Source organism: Macrotis lagotis, chromosome 1, assembly GCF_037893015.1.
Source record: "Macrotis lagotis isolate mMagLag1 chromosome 1, bilby.v1.9.chrom.fasta, whole genome shotgun sequence".
NCBI lineage: Eukaryota > Metazoa > Chordata > Mammalia > Peramelemorphia > Peramelidae > Macrotis > Macrotis lagotis.
Window position 1 is genome coordinate 35,912,302 of NC_133658.1, and position 14,365 is coordinate 35,926,666.

The 14,365-nt window shown below is 39.0% G+C and overlaps 1 protein-coding gene across 2 annotated transcripts in view; it reads right to left on the bottom strand.

Moving 5' to 3' along the window:
* The window catches only part of EIF2AK3 (eukaryotic translation initiation factor 2 alpha kinase 3), a 74,537-nt gene that overhangs the window by 35,198 nt on the left and 24,974 nt on the right, over nucleotides 1–14,365 (bottom strand). The window lies entirely within an intron of this gene.

A 14,365-nucleotide genomic window follows, 5' to 3' on the forward strand; every position in this document is an offset into this window, starting at 1 on the left:
GTTTAGTTGAATTCTGGTTTAGTTGTATTCCAGACACAGATAGCACATGACTCCTTATGTTCCCATACTTAGATATCAAAAGGTTAGAAGTGCTGATAAAACTTAAGATTCTGATGACTTTTTTCTTTTTTGTCATTTCAAAGGGAAGTCAATAAATTCAACAGAAAAAAATGTACTGTTTCCTTCACTTTAGAAACAGAAAGCATCACATCCACAAATAGAACATTATTAATAGAAAAAGAGCATGGTGAACCTAGAGTTCCTTTATACTTGAACTTTTTGGTGAGACCAAGTACAAAGGAATTCTATAACTGTATTTATTTTTGAAGCATTATGCTTATTAGGTTTCATATGATCTAAAGAGAGCCTTCTGTAGGAAACAGGATGATTTCTGAAGTAGTTTCTGTCAGTTGGTCAACAGAAGGCCAGAGAAGGGGCAGTGGTCTGCCATCAGAAGCAGAGGCAGCTTGGCACAAGGGCCTGGGCACTGAAATTGCAGCTCCAAGACCTTTGCATTTGTGAGCCATGAGAAATTAGGCAAAGCACAAAACCTCCAGGACCTCAATTTCATCCACCTCCCAGAATTATAGTGAGAATCAACTATAGTGATTGTGGGAAAAGTCTATGTACTAAATAAATGTCCACAATTATGGTACACTGATAGAAGACGTCAACATGGAGATAGGGGCCTTTCATCTGAGAGAGGAGACTATCAGATATTTGCTAGATTCCTGACCAACTCCTAGGACAAGAAGACAAGATTCCATAAACATTTATTAAGCACTTCCTTTGAGGCAGTAAGGCAGAGGGTTCAAAGAGCTGGTCTGGAAGCTAAGGAGGCCTGGGGTCAAGGTCAGCTTAGACACACACCAACTTTGTGACTGGGCTAGCATCTTCCCGTTGAGGCCTTCAGGAGATTCAAAGATTCTTAAGTTACAAAGAAGGTAATGTTAGATGACAAAGTCAGAGTCCAAAAAAGGTCTCAATAGACAGATTAGAAGAAGCTGATAAAATCTTCTAAGATCAAATCCAAAGAAGAGAAGCATAAAGTTTTCTACCTGGGTTAAAGAAAATCAACCTTGGAAGGACAAGATGAGAACAGGAGTCAAGAAGCAGATGAATCATGGAATCAGAGAAGCTGATGGTTAGGAGGCCTAAACCAACTCATTCAGCAAAGGAGTCCCTACTATGGCATGCCAGACAAATGGTCATGTAGACCCCAAGAAGAGAAAACCTTCCAAGGCCTACTTTTGAGGGCAGTCAATAAAAAGCTGCATTTAGAGGTGGCCTAGTGTCCAGTACATGAGGTCAACTTTTTTTAATCATTATCATACTATTTTTACCATGTTTACTTATTTATCATGTTTTGTTTTGTGGGGGGACTACAATCTTTCATTTGTCTCCAGTTTTCCTATCTTCAAAGTTAGCCACTGTAGCTTCATTTGTTCCTTCAAAGGTGTCTTTCGTGATGCTTCTGGAGTGACCCAAGAAGGCAAGTTGGTCTTTGAGACAGAAAGTGCCAAGTTCAAATCCTATCTCAGCTACTTGCTTCCTGGGTGTCCTGGACAAGTCACCTCATTTGTCTGCCTCAGTTTCCTCAGTTGTAAATTGGAGATCACAATAGCATTGATCTCTCAAGGTTGTTATGAAGATCAAAAGATATAACATTTGTAAAGCACTTAGCATTATAGTGCCTGGTCCAGGAGGCACTATATAAGTGGCCAAGTGGATAGAGTGCTGGGTCTGGGATCAGGAAGCTGGTGTCAGCCACTTTCCAGCTATGTGATCCTGGGCAAGTCCCTTAACCCTGCCTGCCTCAGTCTCCTCATCTGTAAAGTGAGCTGGAGAAGAAAATGGCAAAAAAAAATACCCAGTGGGGTTATGAAGAGTCAGACATGACTGAAACAAATGAATAACAACAAAAAATTACTGCTCAACTTGAAGGAATATATTAGAGAAAGACCATTAACCAGATGAATAGCATTCAGACACAGGCCATGAGACTAAGGGACTACTGAGGGGCCTCAAGCAGTTCTATGTAACCTGGAGAAGAGTTTAGTGATACCATCCCCGCTGTCATCAAACATTTGAAGGGCTCTTGTGAGGGAGATATATGGCTTGTCCTGCTTGGCACTAGAAGGGAGAACGGGAATAATGTGTGAAAGAAAGTGGGAGGTTTGAGGCACCAGAATTTCTTAGCAAGTCCATTTCCTCATGAGTGAGAAGCCCAGTCTGGAAAAGTGAAGGCTCCTCTGACCTGGAGTCTTCAGATGAAGGCTGGATGGCAGGGGCTGGGTCAAGTGGAGGGGGGGGGGAATGTCTGTTTAGGTGCCTCTGAGATTCTGGGGTTTCAGTTTTGAATTATGGTGAATTTGCAGTGACAAGATGCCCAGCTGGTGATACAAACCAAAACACAGGAGAAGGTGGGTTCTCTTTTGAACTCTCTGAACAGAGGGAGCCTAAGATAACCAAATGAGACATATAGATTTTTTTAAATTTAACTTCTAAGAAAGTGATCGTGAGTATCATGAGAACAGATAAGACAGTTAAGGAAAAGAAAAGTGTAGAGAGAGAGGAATAGAGGGTGAAGGACAGAAACTCAATGTGATATGTGACAGAAGGAAGAGAAGCCAGTGAAAAAACAGAGCAGGAAAGGGAGAAACCAGAGTTGGTGAGAAGGTATATCAGGTCTTTAAAATGACAAAGCCGTTAAATATATTTCTAGAAGTGAAGGCAAGAAAAAGAAGAAAAGGGAAGGGAGACAGGAAGAGGAGGGAGGAAGCAGAAGGAAGCCATGACTTGTGAGGCAGGTGCACGATCATTCCCACATTACAGATGAAGAACTGAGGTTCAGAGATGAAAAGACGAGTCTTACAATAAGCACCAGACTCAGATCTCTGCTGACTCCAAGACCAACATTCATCCCTTCCATGAAGGTGCAGCAGGGTCTTCCTAGAAGCTTGGCCACAAAGAAAAGGACAAAGAGCAACTGGAAAAGGAAGTAGATTTGTGGCCAAGGAAAGCGTCAGTCTGCATAGAATTATGAGAGAAGGAAGATCATCTTCACACCTCCTTTAGATTAACTAAGAAAAGTCTAACTAAGAAAAATCACTGAGGCATCCACATAACTGGATTTTCCAACCTAAGGTCCTCATGGTGTAGTAGAAAGATTTATACTAATTAGCCCTAAGTTCAGCTCCTGACTCAGCCACTTCTTATCTACATGAGTCTAGTTACACGCCAACCCGGGTCTCAATTTACCCATCTCTAAAATGGGGATAACAGGGACTGGTGTGAATTAAACTCAGGAGTACGAATTAAAACAATTCACTTCTTAAATTACTTTCAAAGCTAAAAAGAACTTCCCTCACAATAACATTGAAGTAGGCTGAGCAAATATTATTATTTCCATCTGAAAGTTTACCAGCTAATGTCCAGGTTACTAATGTATGGCAGAAATCAACCCCTAGGCTTCAAGCCCAACATTTTTCCTACCACAGCTCACTTGGAAACCATAAAGTACTACTAAGTGATTTTTAGTAGAAAATTTTTCTTTCATGCTCTTTCCCTTTAATTTTTTTTTGTTTTCTCCAGTGAAAATCTTTCTAAAATGGATCACCTCTTTTCTTCATAACTGAGGTATTACTAGAAACAAAGAATTCTAAAACTTAGGCTAGAAAGGATCAGACACCTAATCCAATTCCCTTATTTTAAAAATGAGGAAAGAGGTCCAAGGTCAACCAGGTGCTTTCAGAGACAGGATTTGAATCCAGAACCCCTGACTCCAATTAAGAATATGGTATTTTGCCACCATCAAGGTCACAAGGAATAATGGGTCAGATTACTATGTTTTTTGAAATCTTACTTCTGTTTGCTAGTTTCTCTGCTTCTGTCCTCCCTATAGGCCATCAGCTGCCATCTCATACTACCCCTTCCTCCTAATTCACTGCAGGAACAAACAGTCAGCAAGCATTTATTAAGAGAGCCTCCGTGCCATGGTCCATGAATGTAACAGAATATCATTCTACTGTCTGAAATGATGGCTGTGATGAATCCAGAGAAGCCCAAAGAGTGATTTACATGAGTGGATGCAAAGTGAAGTCGGCAGAGCCAAGAACACTCAGTGGTTACAACAATGTAAATGGAAAGAACTATACACCAAAAAATCAAAAGTAAAAATAACAAAAATATAAAGAGCAAGCAGTAGTCAAATGGAGAGAGATGAGGAGTCATGCCCCTTCCCTCTTCATGGAGAGTGAAGATACACAGGTGGGACATATGGGACATAATATGGACTTTCTCAATGTAAAAGTTAGTTGCGCTGCCTTTTTTTTTTCTCCTCTCTAAAAAATTATATTTGTCCCATGGGAAGGTTCTCTGGGAGAAGGAAGGGAAGCAGCCCATGTGCCCCCTCTGTGCCGGAGTCCATAGTGCAAACACAAATGGCAACAGTCCTTGCTCCCAAGGAGCTTACTTTGTTGAGAGAGAAGGATTAATAAGTTCACAACCTTTTCTCAGGTCACACTCTCTGCCAAAAATATCCACCCCCACCCCAAACAAAGATACCTGTGAAAATCCTACCCACCCCTGCTTAAGGCTTAACTCAAATGCCACCTTTTCCATGAAAATCTTCCCTGAAGTGATCTCTCCCCGATCACCAGTCCCAACACCTGTGCCCAACACAACGCATAAGTATGAACAGGTGGCAGAATGTACAGAAAGCGCGACTCATAGGAAGAAGATCTGAAATGGCATCCGCTGTGTAACCCAACAAGTCATGGAATTCTCTCATCTGCCATATGGAGATGTCTCTTAGGGTGGTTATGAAGAACACACAAACCTTAAAGTGAAATGCTGGCTCTTTTTGTTATTGTTATTATTATTGTACTTATTTTATCACACACACACACACACACACACACACACACACACATACACACACACGGCTATGTGGCTAGAAGCAGTGGAACCTAGAAAACATCATTAAATAGAGTATTTCTGTCTATTCTGATGCCTTTAAGATCTTCGACCTATTTCCTCTCTTTGCTTTTTAGTCATATCCAAGGCCATCAGCCACTCCACTTTCCACTTTTATTAAAGCTTACATCACTTACATTACTCTTCACATTTTTTCTTTTGTCTGTTTTCTTTCTAAAGACCACAGGTAACATATGAAGAGCTTTGACATATTTCTTCTCCAAGCGATATTTTGGAGAGCATCCAACTTCATGTTTGAACACTTAATGAGGTCAGCCCACAGCCTGCTGGAATTTGGGACTTAATCAGTTAAATTCTCCTATATTGCTGTCATGTTACAAGACCCATACTGTCAGCAAACAATAATTTATTTGCTTATAGCTTTAAAGTTTATAAAGAATTTTTATATCAATTATTTCACTGGTCTTCCCAACAGCCCTGTAAGGTAGATCGGAAAGGAATTATCATCCCTATTTTTACAGCTGAAGAATAACTAAGAAGGATGATTTGCCTTGCCCAAACTCACAATGCAAATACTATAATGTTCCCTAACTTATATGTAATCTTATTTTTATATCCATGTCTATATTTTTACATTACAATACTAAATATAATTTTGTCTTCATAATTTAATGATGGGTATTTAAATATCCTCACAGTCATATATAGTTCTGTAACCTGGAGGAAGAAAAATGAGTATTATCCAACAAGAAACAAAGGGATAAAAGGTAGAGAAGCTGAAAAAAATCCATTTTTTGCTCAGTTCTCCTAAAACTTCCAAGTTCTTCCAAAATAAGTAGAATATATTTTCAAACTACTTTGGTTCCTAAAAAAAGATCATGTGTGACAAGAGTAGATTCACTGAGACTGGACTACAGGAGGGAAGATAAGGAAAGAGTAACATTACTCCCTTCATCAAGACAAGACTTTTTTTTTTTGCAAGGCAAATGGGGTTAAGTGACTTGCCCAAGGCCACACAGCTAGGTAATTATTAAGTGTCTGAGACCGGATTTGAACCCAGGTACTCCTGACTCCAAGGCAGGTGCTTTATCCACTACGCCACCTAGCTGCCCCCTTCACCAAGACAAGAGGCAAAGTTTTCTTTTGATCTGACCACCTTCTTCTTAAATTAAAGAGAAGTTTCACTTATCCTTAGGTCTACAGGGCAATCAGGAATAGACCTAAACTGATTTGAGTCATAGGGAAGGGGAAAGTACAAAAGGTTCTGAAAATATTGATCTCACTGATAAATGAAAAAGATTTTAGGACACCCTAAAAACTGCCCTTTTAAAGAAGTGGTGGCTATTTATTTTAGAGAAGTGACAACTATTACAGATAACTCAAACTATGTCCAAGGAAAGAGACTGAATTTCTGATTCATCCTCTATAAGACAACACAGTTACTGACTTGTGGATTCTTGAGTGGCTCTTCTTTCATTAGGTGCTTGTGATTAGGCACACACTTGACTGCTACCATTTGCCACCACTGATATAATGTAGAGAATGCATTTTCTTCCCAGCTCCAGCTGTGAAGCCAGATGGAGCTTTTCCTGGAAAGCGAAGGAAGCAGCATCAACATGCACTTCAGGTAGAGAGATGACATCACCCCTCACCAAAGCATTACCTCACCTCCCAGGCCAAGGAATGAGTCACCCGCAGAGTCAGCTGAAATCTCCCGGCAGAGAAATGTAGGTTAGAGAGATGCATTTTATACATTCCCCTGATCTGTCAGATGCTAAGGAGCTATTTGTTCCAAATCGCTGCTCAGCAATGCGTCCCTTAATTGTGGAACGATTTGCTTTTCCCATGAGTCATATTTTTAAATGTTAATGTCTGCTTTTTTTGGTCCAAAGAAAGAAGAATGCATTTTCACTCCTTTTTCTTTCTTTTTATAAAAATTAAAATTTGCCGCATTGGTCAGAAACACAGATGCAAACATCCAATCAGAAAAATCTCCATCTGTATAGTCACCAAGTAGCTAAGTATTTCATCCTCATTTTCTGAGCAAATCAAAAGGCAAAATGGAACACGTTACTAGGAAAATTCACGATCTTCACACTAGCTTCAGCAAAGGGGAGCTAGTGCAGGGGGTCAGTGTTTCAAATGAATGTGCAGATGGTGCTAGGGACAGCAAGGGAAGACATAAAGACTCAGAAGATGGAGGAATGCTTTTAAATAGAAATACAAACTTTACCTTAATGAAAATATTGATTTTTTCCCCCATTTGCAGGTTTTTCCCTCACTTTCAGGATGAAAATGGGCATTTTCAAATACCAACTGCCTTTTAGCTGTTGCAAGTGTCCTAAGAGCAACAATCTGCAAAACCAATGCTCAGACATGTAGCATGCTGAATAGCCCCAAAGAGTCTTCAACTCCAAAGGAACTACAGATTTATCAGGAATGCTAATAAAATGCAAAGCTCTAACAGGATAGATTGGTTTCCAGCACTTTCCGGTTCTGGCTGCCATCTTCCCTCCTTCTTGGTTCACCAGTTGAGGCAGGAGACTCCAGCTTCCCATGGTCGCTTCCAGGTTCTTCCCTACCTCCCTCATACAGTAACCTTTTTCTTTGGGATTATGTAATTCATATCTACCATTCTATCAAAGCCCAGTAGATGTAACCTACAGAACTCCTTCCTCCATGAGTTTGGTACCAGCTTCATAATTTTTCTCTTCCCTAATGCCTGCCCTCATACTAGGGGACCTCAACATGCATAATGACTCTCCTTCAAATTTCCCAACCACTCAGTTCCCTAACCCACTTACCTCCTGTGAACCACTTCTCCACCCACTTCAGTCACACAAGAAGACTGTCATACTCTTGAGGTTGTATTACCCATAAATGAGCCTGTTCAAGATTCTGAAATCCCTGTATCTGATCATAATATTCCATTGCCCCCTCTCCCTCTGCCTTCTTTTGCCAAGTTAACTCTTCATCCACACAGGAATCTCCAATCCCTTGTGCCCCCTCAGTTCTCTCCCAGGCCATGTCCCAGCTTTGCCTCTTACCACTTGGGCAAATCACTTTTCAGGACTTCAGATGGTAAAAAAAAAAATGAGAAAAGTCTGACCCAGCCTCTCAACAGCTAAATCCTTGTAATTCCAAGAGAGAGGGTGCTGCTGGTAAAGTCCTCATGAAGTAAGTCACAAGACCTGGGGTAATGCTTTTGATCAGAATGCATGACCAATCAGTCAAAGGGGTCACTATGTCAGAGAAAAAGGGCATAAAAGTGCAAGCTTACTCCTGATCCTTTTCCTTTTTCAGTCCTTGTATGACTACTTTGGAATAGGGAACTCCTGATAAGGAGACTGTCTCTCTAGGCTGACTGGAAACTGTTCTACCTGGAGAATCAAGAGAGGACTTGCTTGGGGCCACAGCACCAGTAGTGAACCTGGATCTCCCCCTAGACCACACTGCCTCTCCCATCAGTTAGAAAACCCTCATCTAGAGTCAGCAATTTCAGAGAAAGGCTAAGCCCCAACGCATACACACCAAAAAGTCACTCTTCCTTTCCATAGGATCCTAAGTCCAAAGAAGTCAGGAACTGCTGTCCCAAACAGACAGGCATTGGAGTCAGTAGCTCCAATACAATACTCCTTTGTTTTATGCTCAACCCCCAAACCAGAACATTTTCTCTATTAAAAGACCAGAAGCAAGGGTGACTCATTAATTAGCCCATAAGCCTGCATCGACATGAATGTGAACATTATGCATTTTAAACAATTATCTCCACCTTCCCCAAGGTTAATAAGCAAGCAGATAGGGTGACTGAGACATTGTGCATCAAAGCCCTTTCCTCGAAGGCCAGTCACATCAATTTCTTATTTGGCAGTGGACATACACACTTGAACTAAATGAGTTCAGTTCTCAGCTTCCTATTCAGCTACAAGCCAAAACTTTTTCCAGGGGGCTAATAAAAACAAAATTAAATCAAAGCAGTGTTTCATTTCAATAATTAGTAGAAAGGCAATTACTTACATAATTATCCAAGTGTAGCCCCACTATATGACTGACAGTCATTTTTGAAGACAGAAAAATTGCAGTGGGGATAGCCAAATGCAGATTGTTAATTGTCATTTCTTTTGATTCAGATAAACACACTACCAAATATAATTCAATTTAATTTTTAAAGACAACTATTTAATGTACCAAATTAACAGAACAATAAAAAAATACTCTATAGAATGTTACAATTTTCTTGGAAGCTTATTGAATTTCCATTTGCAAGTACAGAAACTTAATAACATTTATATAGCATCTCCTATGGGCCAGACACTGTGCTAAGCACTTTACAAATATTATCTCATTTGATCCTCACAACAATCTTCAGAAATAGATGCAATTACAATATTCATTTTACATTTGAGCAAACTGAGGCAGACAGCAGTGAAATGACTTGCCCAGGATAATACAGCTAAGAAAGTGTCTGGGTCAAATTTAAACTCAGGACTTCCTGACTCTAGGCCCTCGGGACTACCAGCTGCTTCAGCTTTGCCAAATTTGCAAACTCTTGAGTTTGAAATGTCTTTATCCTGGCATAATATATCACTTCACAGGATTACAGACCTAAAGCCAAAAGAGACTTTGAAAATCTCACTTTATACAAATGACCCTACTATCTTGATAGCAGCATCACAGGCAAGATTTGATCCTCCGATTCCAGAGCCAGTGCTTTTTACCTCTGGATTCCACACTTTTCCAAGATTTTAACAAATAATTTAATGTGTTTGAATACAAAATGTGATCATTTCTGAAGCATCAGCAAATAGTTGAGTTAATTTTTCCATCAGCATAAGAGCTATTGAATTATAAATCAACCAACAGTCTATGGGGAAAGAGTAAATTTAGTTATGAAATGATTAAGGTAGGAGTCAGAATGACTTCCCAATTTTCCTTAATATCCATGGTTTAGGGGAAGCAAAGTGGAGCACCAATCCTGGAGCCCAGGAGGACCTGGGTTCAGATCCAGCCTGAGACACTTGGTACTTACTAGCTGTGTGATCTTGGGCAAGTCACTTATCCCCATTGCCCCACCAAAATAAAAACAAAAAAAACCCCCATAGTTTATGTAAAGAAAATACAGGTATCTATTGAAAAATCCTTCCTAGAATATTCCTAAGTTCTGATAATTCTTATCAGCTAGGCTGATTCTTATGGATGGCCTCCAAGTCAGGAGGACCCAAGTTTATATCCCATAGTCCTAGAAACTCTCAAATACACAGAAAAGACTATAATCTGCATCAGCAGAGGAAGAGTCTGCCTGGGAGCTCCCTAGCTAGATGAACTTACAGTTAGATCAACACCAATCAATTCATCAATTAATAACCACTAAGCGTACAGGGAAAGTCTTTTAAAAAGTTCTTTGAATGCCAACAGTCCTGTCATTTCCTATTTGATTTGGAGATTAAGGAAGAGTATCAGACTCTCTGTTTCTGTTTTCATCCAGTCAGAAACAAAGTCATGCCTCATTGGGTTTAAATGTTGCTGAATTAAATCAAAACCCCCAAATAAACACTACCTATGGAATCATAATCTTAAGAGGGGTTGTTCTTTTTTGAGAACAATTAGAAAAAAAAATCTGCATTTTAGCAAGAAAAAAATGACAAGTTTTCAGTTAGGAGACAATTGAGGCTCCATTTCAACAAGTGCACGAGAGATGAACAATGGGGTATTTGAATAACATCACAGCTACCTCTGATATCCCTCACCTTCTTCCTCCCCCAGAGTCATCCCTTATAAATAATATTTTTCAAAAAAAATCAGTACAACTAATTTTGATACCTTGAAAAAAATCTGAAAATCTGTGCCATGTCTAACCCCACCCCCACCCCCGTGAACCTCCCCAAAAGGGTTGGCTGGGGAAATCCTCTCATATCTCTTACTTCGAGTCATGCTTGATCTACATAATTCATTACATTCATTTTTGATTTTTTGTATATGGTTGTTCTTTCTATTTACATTGTTGTAGTCACTGTATATATTGTTCTCTTGGCTCTGTCTTCACCCTGCACCAGTTCATATAGATCTTTCCATGATTCCCTGGATTCATCACACACATCATTTCTATTTTTTTAAGTTATTTTATTTTATTTTTCTATGCAAAGATACCTTTCATCATTTATCTTTTAGTAAGCTTTTGAATTCCACATCTTCCTCTCTTCCTCCCACCCTTCCCATGACACTGAGTAACCTGACTGATATAGGTTAAACATGTTTAACATATTCCCATATTAGTGATATTGCACATACATCATTTCTGACAGCACAATGATATTCCATTCCATGCCAATTCCCAGTCAATTGACATTTATTTTGTTTCCAATTCTTTGCTATCACAAAAAGGGCTGCTACAAGTATTTTGAGGATTATCTAATTTATGCATTCTCTGCTTCCAAGACTATGAACTGTTTAGTTATTTTACCTGCATATTTCCAAATTGTTTTCCATTTCAAAGCTCCACTAACAATTAATTAGTGTGCTTGTCATTCTACAATCCTTCCAACACTGATTAATGCCATTTTTTGTCATCTTTGCCAAAAAAACCTCAGAACTATTTTAATTTCTTTAACTGTCAGTGATTTGGAGTATTGTTTTAAGTGGTTCTGAATACTTTGCAATTCTTCTTTTGAGAAATGTTTGCTCATATCCTTTGACCACCTCTTGGGTTTATGATAATATTATTATTATTCTAATTATCAGACAATTAAAGAAAACATATATGTTATTCCCCTTGTTTTGGAACAATGGAGTACAAACATTGCACAGGGGTTCAAAACAGAACTAATACTTTTATGATGAATTAATAGGACAGTCTATGAAGACTCTGGCAAGGTTGAAACTGCATACGAATTAGCATAAGAGAAAAATAAGATTACATATCTCATGGTCTTGTTTCCCAGAATTTTTAAAATGTCTATAAATATTAGCTACCTCTTCATCAAGTACACTTTTTTGGAATAGATAGCTATTTCACTGTACTTATTTCTTTTATTAAGTTTTACTGATGTCTTTCTTTTTTATACCACAGTCAATTCCTGATATAACCCATTGCCTCTATAGAAGCACCCAGGCAAGGCTAACCAATCTCTCCACCAAGAGGCAACACAGCCTGCTAGCAAGGATGATAGGCTTAAGATTCTCAAGGACCTGGACTGGAATCTCCCTTGTGGCATCCCAAATGGTACGATTTAACCTCTCCAAGTCTCAGTTTCCTAAACTGCAAAATGGTGATAGTAACAACCACTTCACAGGATTGATGTGCAGATCAATTTAAATAATACATGCAAACTATTCAGCAAAGCTTCAATGCTATATAAATATCAATCACCACAATTATTACTCCAAGAGGAAAAGCATGTTAGATCATCTAAATTATATTTCATCTGAATTAAGCTGTGACTTGTGGTCAAGTGGAGAGCACGCAGGGCCTGGGGCCATTAAGATTCATCTCCCTGAGTTCAAATCTGGCTCAGACACTAGCTGTGTGACCTGGGCAAGTCACCTAACCCTGCTTGCTTTAGTTTCCTGGACCTAGAGAAGGATCGTCACCTGGAAAATCCCACATAGGGTCACAAAGAGTCAGACACAAAGAGTCAATGAAACAAATCAACAACAAATAATATATCTGGGGCAGGAGGAAAAGTTAACAAATCAAAACTTTTGCCAAATAAAGCTATCTTCCAAACATTATGCAATAGATGTAACACATATGTGTTCTATATATAGTAGAACCCTTGATATGTCTTATCCTCAGAGAAGTGATTTTTTTCATTAACATAATCAAGCACTGTTGGCAGCAAAATAATGAGAACAAATTTTTCTCTCCATTTGCGGCTGCAGTGGTCTGGGTCAGCTGGGAATGGATCCACCAGGGTAAACACACCCACTGCAAAGGATGGGCCTTAAAGATTGGGAAAGATTTTAATGAGAAATTAGAGAAAGGAGGGTAAGGATATTTCAGGCATAGGGAACAGAGAGAGAAGAAATTTGGCAATTGGAAAGCGATGGACAAGCATAAGGACCAAGTAGTTGAGTTTGGCAGGAGCAAAGTACACAATAATCATTAGGCAACAAGGTTGAAAATCAAAGGAGGTCCTTTAATGCCTGAGTAATAGGAAGATGACCTGAATATGCTACTGGAAGTCCATATGCCCTACAAATCAGTAGGAATGGCAATGGATTGGAAGGACTTCTAACTCAGATTTAGAGAGAGATTTTAATAATAATAATAATAATAATAATAATAATAATAATAATAATAATAATAATAATGTTGTTCCTTCATTCTCAAAGAAGACCATGACATCAGGGAGGTGATGCCATGACAAGCACATGAATTGGATTTGAGTGAGGGAGTGCTTTGCTAAGTCATCAGCCTCACTTTCTCCTCCACACATATGAATCAGGACAAGTGGAGATGGCCCTGGATGTAAGGCAATCAGGGTTAAGTGATTTGGGTCACACAGCTAGTTAGTGTCAGTTGTCTGAGGCCAGATTCAAAAATCATCGTAACTCCAAGGCCAGTGCTCTATCCACTGAGCCACCCAGCTACCCATAGAGAGAGATTTTAAAGTTTTATAAAATGCTTTCCTCACAACAACCCAATGAAATTGGTCATACAATTATTACTACCACCATTTTAAAATAGTGAATTTTCCGAGAGATTAGGTGACCAGAACATTGTCATATATTTGGCAAGACTCTAAGGTTAGATATAAACTTGGGTCCTCCTGATTCCAAATCTGGTATTCCTTCACAATGCCTAATATTCAATGATGTTTTACTGTGGTTGATGAGGTACAATCCAATGAAAGAAGGCAAAATTCTTTCTGAGCTTTCAAAGTTCTAGCTGGTCAGACCAGATATGGCAATAGCTGACAACAGTCTCAGCATTCATTCAAAGTAAGTAAGAAAAAAATGGTGAAAAGCTACCCTCACACACCTCTATTCTATGTATTCAAAGCTTGTATTTATGATCATTTAGATGTTAATTAAGAGCATTAACTATTAAGGATTAAGTGATAATTAATAAGTAAAAGTTTTCTCTAGTTGGAAAATGAGATAGAGGTAGAGGTTTCCTGAGGCCTCAAAAAACTAAAAAGAGAACACAAGAAGTAACAAGGAAAAAGAGAAATTGTTTCAATAAAAGTTAGAGGCAATAAGGTCACTTTTTTGAGGTAACCGCTCCAGGAATGTCACCTAGATGGGAATCTGGGTAGCAAATGGGGGGAAAAAGAGAACTGGAGTGGTCAGTAACATCATAGAGAAGTCCCTATGTAAACCAGGAGAAAGGGAAACTCAAAAGTGAATAAAAATTTCTTAGATAAGAGGTTAAGGATATGGACCAGAAACAAAATAAATCCAGATCATTGGATCTTTATACAAAGAA